The sequence below is a fragment of the Danio rerio genome, chromosome 18 (genome assembly GCF_052040795.2).
Source record: "Danio rerio strain M-AB ecotype USA chromosome 18, GRCz13ab, whole genome shotgun sequence".
NCBI classification, from domain to species: Eukaryota; Metazoa; Chordata; class Actinopteri; order Cypriniformes; family Danionidae; genus Danio; species Danio rerio.
Genome location: NC_141038.1, coordinates 30,503,823 through 30,513,344, shown reverse-complemented (window position 1 = coordinate 30,513,344; position 9,522 = coordinate 30,503,823).

Here is a 9,522-nt window from a genome sequence, read left to right as displayed (position 1 = left end):
GAATGCCGCCGCGATGAGTGTGAGCTCCAAAACCCATGTCCGGTTGGGCCAGAGGGGCGCAAAAAACAAGACCTGCTCCTCACCTCCCTGACTTTGCACAAAGTTTGAGCGATTAGGCTCACTGGGTAAAAACGCATATTTGCGCATGCCCAATGGCCAGCTGTGAGCCAGTGCATCCGTGCAGAGGGGCACCTCGGTCTGGGAATAAAACAGCTGGCAATGTGCGTTTCCGGTGGAAGCAAACAGATCAATCTGGGCTTCCCCGAAGTGCGCCCATATCAGTTGGATCGAATCAGGATAGAGTCTCCACTCTCCCCGGGACACGGTTGAGCTCGCCCGGAATGTGGATGGCACGCAGCATTTTCAGCCGCGTGTGACTCCAAAGGAGCAGACGGCGAGCGAGTTGAGACATGCGGCGGAAGTGTATCAACCCTTTGGTTGATATAAGCCACCGTCACCATGCTGTCCATCCTGAACACCATGTGTTTCTGCTCCAGCACTGGTAAAAAGCGGCGGACAGCTCCAGGCAGTTGATATGCCAATGCAGTCAGGGTCTGGACCACGAACCTGCGGCTGCATGCTCGTTGCACACAGCCCCCCAGCCCGTGCTGGAGGCATCTGTCGTTACGACAACATGCCTGGATACAAGCCCTAGGGGCACTCCGGCCCATAGAAAAAACAGAATCGTCCAGGGGCTGAGGGTGCAGAGACACAGCGGAGTGACAAGCACCCGGTACGTGGTTGCACGCCATTCCTGTCTGGGGACTCGATCGCAAAGCCAACGCCGAAGTGGTCTCATATGAAGCAAACCAAGCGGCATGACCGCGGCTGCTGATGCCATATGCCCCAAGAGCCTCTGAAAACATTTCAGTGGGACCACTATCTTCCTGTGGAGCTCGTTTTCACAGGAAAGCATCAGCCTGGCGCGTTAGGCGCACAACCATAGCGACCGAATCTAGCTCCAGCCCGAGATAAGAGATCCTCTGCACAGGGCAAAGTTTGCTCTTCTCTCGGTTGACCTGAAACCCCAACTGGTCGAGGTGCCGAAGCACTTTGTCTCTGTGCATAATCAGCTGATCGCGGAACGCGCGCTAATGGCACCATCGGAGTGATTGCTGACATGCCAGCGGAGGGGTAGCTCGGGATGGGAGTGCTCATCCCGGGAAGCGGTGCGACCCGTGGAATAGCTGAAAATAAAAGAATTCCTCTTACGAGAGAAAGAAGTCAGTTCTGCTGCACTCTGAGGGCCTGAGGCGAGTGGTCCCGGCACTACGAGCTGGAAGGCGGAGTGTCCCCGACTGGCAGTGCTCGGGTTTGCGCATCCGGAGAGAGAGGAAAGTGCTCTTTTGGAAATTTGGTTGCCGTTGGCCCGGAGGCCAGCAGCAATGAGTTTAGAGTCATAGTGGACTGATGTAATAATCCTTAAAGGGTAAATCCCTAAAGGGTAAATGTTCCTTGTGTGGTTAGTTATGTGGGTTGAGGTGAAGGTAAGATTATTACTAATTTTTTTTTTTTTATCTTCGGGTGACTGTCAAATGTAATTTTTTTAGCCGTCATATTTTTATTGTATTGATGTACACTTGGCAAATGATAATGTACTGTTTTTCTGTGGAATGATGTTTGAAGTGTGAAGATAGATTCATTGTGTGGTTAATCATGGATAATGAAATGAAAATGAGAGTGGCCGTCTAACTAATGACGCATTGTGATTGACTCTGGGATAAAAAGGGTGGGGTGAGAGGATTGTGTCACACACTGAGGAAGGCATTATGCCAAAACGTTTGTGTCTTTAAATCACCCAAAGAATGTAAAACGAAAAAAGAAAGCAGTACGAAGCAATTACTTGATGAGTGCGAATCATTACCTTTTTGACAAGATTGACGCACCAAAGAAGTTTCTTTAAAAATCACAAGCGCGCTGGGCAGACTTCAGCAACTCTACCTATTAATGAAGAAATGACCCGAAAATAAATGAGTTAAACCAAAATGTTAAGCGTTTATTTATTCATTTATTTATTTGTTTATTTTTGTCCAATATTAATAAAATACATAATGCAGATTCAACATACATACATCAAAATAAGGGGTGCACAAACTTTTTCTTATGAAGGGTCAAAAAACTAAACTTGATTGAGAATGGTGGGCCGAAGGTAAATAAATATTATAGTAAAGTTGGCATGGATAAATTCCCATTTATTTATATAAATAAATACATAGAATAAAAATTATTTAATGATATTAATAATAATATAAACGTTTTTATATTTTACAATAAACTTTTTATAACACAATAGATTTCAATGCAGAGTACATGAGGCAAGCTGCACCTGCGTTTGCCTTGCCTGATTGGCTCCTCAAAGTGTTCTACATTGTCCACAATTTATTGAGTGACAGTACATAACATAAATCTGATTCCTTTACAGCATTGAATTGAATTATTTATTATTTTATTATTTTATCATTTTTCTTTTCTTTTTAAATGGGATGGCAGGCCAAATCAAAGGTTACCCTGGGCCAACTTTGGCCCAAGAGCCCAAATTTGGCTTTCTCTGATCTAAAGGAAGATCAGAGCCCATACAAAATTCACAATGTGTCAAACAATCTCACACACACACACACACACACACACACACACACACACACACACCCTGCTCCCACAATGTGTAGGTCTTGGATATCTAAATATACTGCAATGATTGACTCTTGAGATGTTTCAGCAGCTTAATTAGAGTTCACCTGTGGTAAATTCAGTTGACTGGACATGATTTGAAAAGGCCTGTCTATATAAGGTCCCAGGGTTCACAGTGCATGCCAAAGCACAAACCAAGCATGAAGACAAAGGAATTGTCTGTAGACCTCTGAGACATGATTGTCTCGAGGCACAAGGCTGGGGAAATTTACAAAAAAATGTCTGCCGCTCTGAAAGTTCCAATGAGCACAGTGGCCTCCTTCATCCATAAGCGGAAGATGTTTGGAATCACTTGGAAGATGCTTCCTGGAGCTGGCAGGCCATCTAAGCTGAGTGATCAGGGGGAAAAGGGTTTTAGTCAGGAAGGTGATCAAAACCGATGGTCACTCTCTCTGAGCTTCAGCATTCTTCTGTGGAGAGAGGAGATCCTTACAGAAGGACAACCATCTGTGCAGCAATCCACCAATTAGGTCTGTGCAGTGACCAGATGAAAGCCACCCCCCACCTGAAGTTTACCAAAAGGCATCTGAAGGACTCTCAGACCATAAGAAACAAAATTCTCTGGTCTGATGAGACTAAAATTGAACTCTTTGGAGTGAATGCCAGGCGTTACGTTTGAAAAAAACCAGGCACCGCTCATCTCAAATTGGGCCCAAATGTTTCCAAATCACTTCATGCCCAAATGTGTCCACATTGATTTAATTAAAGGCTGTAATAAGAAATAGGTTAAACAATTTATTTCTTTATTTATTTTTGTACAGTACAAACTGAATAAAAATACCATTCTGGTACCAGTGACTGCCATAAATAAATATATTTGTATTGAAATTGTTGTGAAAACAAAGTTATATTGACATAAATTATTCATTCATTCATTTTCTTTTTGGCTTAGTCTCTTTATTCATCAAGGGTCGCCACAATGGAATGAATCCCCAACTTATCCAGCAAATGTTTTACACAGGAGATGCCCTTTCAGTCTCAACCCAACACTGGGAAACACCCATACACTCTCATTCACACATAAACACTATGGCCAATTTAGCTAATTCAATTCACCAGTACCGCATGTCTTTGAACTGTCAGGGAAACAGAAGCACCCAGAGGAAACCCACATGAACACAAGGAGAACATGCAAACTCCACACAAAAATGCTAACTGACCCAGCCGAGGCTTGAACCATCAACCTTCTTGCTGTGAGGTGATCGTGCTACCCACAGCACCCTCGTGATGCCAGTATTGATATAATTTAAACACACGCTAATCTGTTTTTAATCATTTGAATTTTTATTTGTTTTTTAATTGTTTTATACTGCACTTATTGTATTTTATGATTATTATTGTTTATGTAAATCACTTTGACTTACCATTGTGTATAAAATGTGCTATTGTATATAAATAAACCTGCCTTGCCTAAATTAGTATTGTATAGTGAGTAAAAGAAACTCATGGTTTTACATGTAGATCAAAGAATCAGTCAAATTAATATAGTAATACAATTCCCATTCTGAAAAAAAAAAAAAAAAAAAAAACATGTGCCATTGTGGAAGCTTTAATAACTGGATTGCTTCAGTACAATTTTTAAGCCTGGCTGTTTTCACCTTGTGTTTCATTGCTAGATATTGCAAGTTTTCCTTAACTCATAGTAATGCTTCAGGTCATGCACTCCATGGCTTCTCTGATCACATTTGATGTCTCTCAAATGTTCCGTGAATCACGGTTGAGTTGAATTGTATTTTCAGGCCGTAGTCTAAGCTCTTTTGATGCCTGTGGAGAGGTTGGCTCCGACTACCCCAAGCACCTTCTTCTTTCCACAGATATGAAAGCAGCTCTATTGCAGGCGATGCAATGACAGAAGCCAGAGCCTCTAAATGAGGTGTTTGATGATGGTTCTGGTGTCACAATATCACTCACTAACTGCTATGAGTAATTCCTTCAGTGAGTGTGCATAACCTCTGCATGTGTCACCATTGAACATATCTGAGTCTGTTTGGATAAAAGGGTCTGGAAGGGTCATGCTTTCTTCGATTGGTTACCCTTGGTCATCTGATTTTTTTTCTTTTAACGGTTTGTTCTGTAGGTGAAATAGTGGAGACTTTATTTATTTTATTGTGTTTCCAAAAAGGTGCATTATTAACACACACACATGCACACACAAACATAATTACTTATTAGAAATCAATTATTATGGTGGTTTGAGAAAGCCAACATACGTATACTTGCAATATACAAATCCATGTTAGAAACATGATAAGAAACATACTAAACATATACTAATTCAAACTAGACACATACTAACAATAAACCAATCCACACTAAGAATAAACCTATCCATGCTAAAAACATACAAACATAATCATACTAGAAACATTCTATTTAAAACTATAAACATACTAGCAATATGCTAATTCATACCAAAATCATGCAACTTGCTAATTCAGAACCATGCTAACAACATTCTAGTTTTTATTAGAAACATGCTAGCAACATGCTAATTCATACTAAAAACATACTAATTCAAACTAGAATGTTAGCAACTGCCTAGCAATCACTCAGAACACCTTAGCAACTTCCTAGCAACACCATAGTAACCACTTAGAACACCCTAGGATCACCTAACAATGCCTGTGCAACTGCCTAGCAATGCCTTGGCAACCACCTAGAAAACTCTAGCAACCACACAGAGCACCTTATCAATTACTTAGCAATGCCTTAGCAACCACCTAGAACACCCTATCAACCTCCTACCAACACCATAGTAACCACTTAGTAGAATACCCTAGAATCACATAACAATGCCTGTGCAACTGCCTAGCGACCTCTCAGAAAACCTTAGCAACCACCTTTCAGTGCTTTGGCAACCACCCAGAACACCACAATAACCAGCTAGCAACACCTTAGCAACAACTTATAATGTCTTAGCAACTACTCAGAACACAATAACCATCACCTCGCAGCACCTTAGCAACTGCCTAGCAATTACACACAACACCCTAGCAACCACCAAGCAACACCTTAGCAACCACCTAGCAACCAGTCAAAACAACCTTGCCATGCCTTCGCAACTACCTAGCAATAACTTAGAACTTACTAGCAACCACCAACTGCCTGAGCAGCCACTTAGAACACCCTAGCAACTGACTAACGAATCACTGGCACTACCCTTCCTACATTTCAAAAACTGTACTCTTCCAGAGTGAGTAAAAGGGCTTGCAAAATCACTCTTGACGTCCCTACTGTGCAATAAACATGTGCAATACTTTCTCATATGCATTTGTTGCACCTTAAAACCTGTATATTTATAAAACAATCTGTACATACAATTCAACATCCCAATCTTTTTGACTAACTGCATTTCTCTTTATTGTTTATCATATTTTTTATTTTTATTTTGTGTGGTCACTTTATGTACACTGGATGCTTCTGTAACCAAAGCAAATTCATTGTGTGTGTAAAGCACACTTGGCAATAAAACTGATTCTGGGTCTGATTCTGATAGAAAAATGCTTAAATTAAATAAAAATACAGTCTGCTATCTATCTATCTATCTATCTATCTATCTATCTATCTATCTATCTATCTATCTATCTATATATATATATATATATATATATATATATATATATATATAGTTGAAGTCAGAAATAATACACCCCCCTCCCTCCCCCAATTTCTGTTTAACGGAGAGAAGACTTTTTCAACACATTTCTAAACATAATAGGTTTAATAACTCATTTCTAATAACTGATTTATTTTATCTTTGCCATGATGACAGTAAGTGATATTTTGCAAGATATTTTTCAAGACACTACTATACAGCTTAAGGTGACATTTAAAGACTTAACTAGGTTAATTAGATTAACTAGGCAGGTTAGGGTAATTAGGACATTTATTGTATAATGATGGTTTGTTTTGTAAACTATCAAAAAAAAAAAAAAGAAGTTAAAAGGGGCTAATAATTTTTTTCCCTAAAATGTTTAACAAAAAAATAAATAAAAACTGCTTTTATTCTAGCTGAAATAAAACAAATGGGACTTTCCCCAGAATAAAAACAGAATATTATTTCACATACTGTGAAAATGCCCTTGCTCTGTTAAACATCATTTAGGAAATATTTAAAAAAGGAAAAAAATGTCAAAGGGGGCCAATAATTCTGACTTCAACTGTATTTTCATTCATTCATTTTCTTTTCGGCTTAGTCCCTTTATTAATCTGGAGTCTCCACAACGGAATAAACCACCAATTTATCCAGCATATGTTTTTTTCCCAGCGGATGCCCTTCCAGCTGCAACCCATCTCTGGGAAATGTCCATACACACTCATTCCCACTCATACACTGCAGACAGATTAGCTCACACAAACCACCTGTACCGCATGTCTTAGGACTGTGGAAGAAACCAGAGGACCCGAAGGAAACCCATGCAAATGCCACACAGAAACCCCAACTGACCCAGCCGAGCGACCTTCTTGCTATGAGGGGACAGCACTACCTACTGTGCCACTGCATCACTTTTAACTGTATAAATAACATATTATTTATAAACATACAAATCCAGTACATGCAGAGAAAAATAAAAATCTGAGTGGTATTTTCTCATAGGTTTATATACTTCTTTGGTCTGAAGAGTCTTGCTATATGCTGTGAAATTTCAGAGTCAGAATTTTCTATAAACAAACCAAATGTTGCATCCATCCTGCCTTGAATCAAGAGTTCAGACCGCCGATGGTGTAATTGTGTGGATATATTTTCTTGGCAGACTTCGGCTGCCTTATTACCAACTGAGCATCATTTAAATGCCACTGCCTTTTAGAGCACTGTTGCTGAGCATGACCATCCCTTTATGAGTAACATCACACCATACAAAACAGTGTAATACTTCCTTCCAGCAAGATAACATGCTATGTCACAAAGCTCAAGTTTTCTCAAACTGCTTTCGTGAACACAGCAATAAACTCACCGTTAAAATATCAATTCACAGCATGGGAAGGTAGATTCATATAATGGATTTGTAGCTGACAAATGTGCCACCGCGGCATGCTGTTTATGTTAATATGGTCAAAAATATTAAAAATAAAAATACTGTCATCTTTTACTTGTTTTAAGCCTGTTTTAAAGAAGGCTGAAAACTGGTAGCCATTAACTTCCATAGTATTTGTTTTTTCTACCATGGAAGACAATGGTGACATGTTTTCAGCAATGTGTATTTATTTTTTATATCATCTAATGTGCTTAAATATTACTTTATGGGTGAACTATACTTTTTAAAAATTATATTCAGAAAGTATGAGTGTATTGTAACATGAAATTAGCTCATTTTATGAATATTAATAATCAACAATAACGGCTTATTCTTAATTATTAATATTCCGGCTTAAGCTTCAGTCAATTTGGTCAAACAAACATCTGATTGTAAATGATCATGCTCGCGCGACCAAGCGGATTCCCAGATTATAAATATTAATTATCAACAATAACGAATTATTATTAATCATTAATATTCCGGATCAATTGATTGTTAACTTGACCAAACGAACACAAGCAGAGCCGCCGCTCTTCCGAGCGGACACGGTAATCTATTCATTTAGAAAAAGGGAATTTAATTGCTACTTTTTGTGAAGTAGATTAATCATTCAAAAGTTTTAAACAACTTATAATAGCTAGGCAGGGGAATCTGTATTTTAGTGACATTTTCTCGTGAGGCAAACAATACAATTCATTTGATTATAAAGGGAATTTATTGACTAGTCAGACGTAACGAACAAACAAACGCACAAACATACATTAAATACAAAACAAAGGTAACCCACGTGGAGATATCGGGTCTATAGAACGTGTAACAGCAAAGAGACATAGTAAAGCTAGGAAATATAGATTTCAGATAAAAGAGTGACAAAACTTTCAGTTCCACACGCACCATTAAGGACCACCGAAATTATAAAACACACCTTTTTGCTAAAAGGGGCACAGCTTAATCGCATAACTAAAGGTACCTGGACTTATTGTCTGGAGGTCTCTTTTATGCGTCTCTCTTCCATCGTGATGAAAACTACTCTTGATGTCCTTTGATGCGTGGAGTTTGTAATGCAGTTCGGACGAACACGATCGCAAACTTTAAACTGAATTTACTTTGCCGGAAAATAAAGAAAGCGTGGCGGGTAAAAAGTCCATGCGGCTTAGAAAGCCATGTGTGGCCCGAGGGCCACCGTCAATGATGTTCCTTTTTGGGACGTTCTCTTTCTGCCCAGATGTTTGAGGGGAAGTGTGCTTATACCTGTGGGTCACGTGACAACCCGTACAGCATTCTGACCAATGATTTCAGGGAAAAGTTTGCGCGCGAACCTTCCTTTGTCTCTGGGCTGCTCGTACGCAAATTTGAGCGTCCGCCTAAAGCATGCGGACAGGCATTTAATACAGGGCTTTAAAGAATAAAGCAATGCGAGTTGTGGTCTCGATCTATGCATCATGTGTTGTAAAATGTCAGCAGAAACCCATCGGTACCAAACATGGGGGGGTTGAAAGTACATCAACATAATTTTTCATATCCTTACAATATTTATGCTTTACAAAGGCCTAAATGGAACATGCATACAGGTTATAAGAGAGGTTACACAGGTAAGAAAAGTCAGAAATGAGATACAAATTTTACAAAACATAACACATTGGTTTTGTGCTGATTCTGGATTTGATGAGTTCATTTTCTTTCTGTCGGAACAGCCTCGTGGGGGTGTATGTGTGTGTGTGAGTGTATTTGGGCAGGAATGTCTTTGAAGTTTTCCTGCTTATCTATCCAGGCCCCCTGAACAACTTAAGCTGTCACGAAAATCCAGACTTCTTGG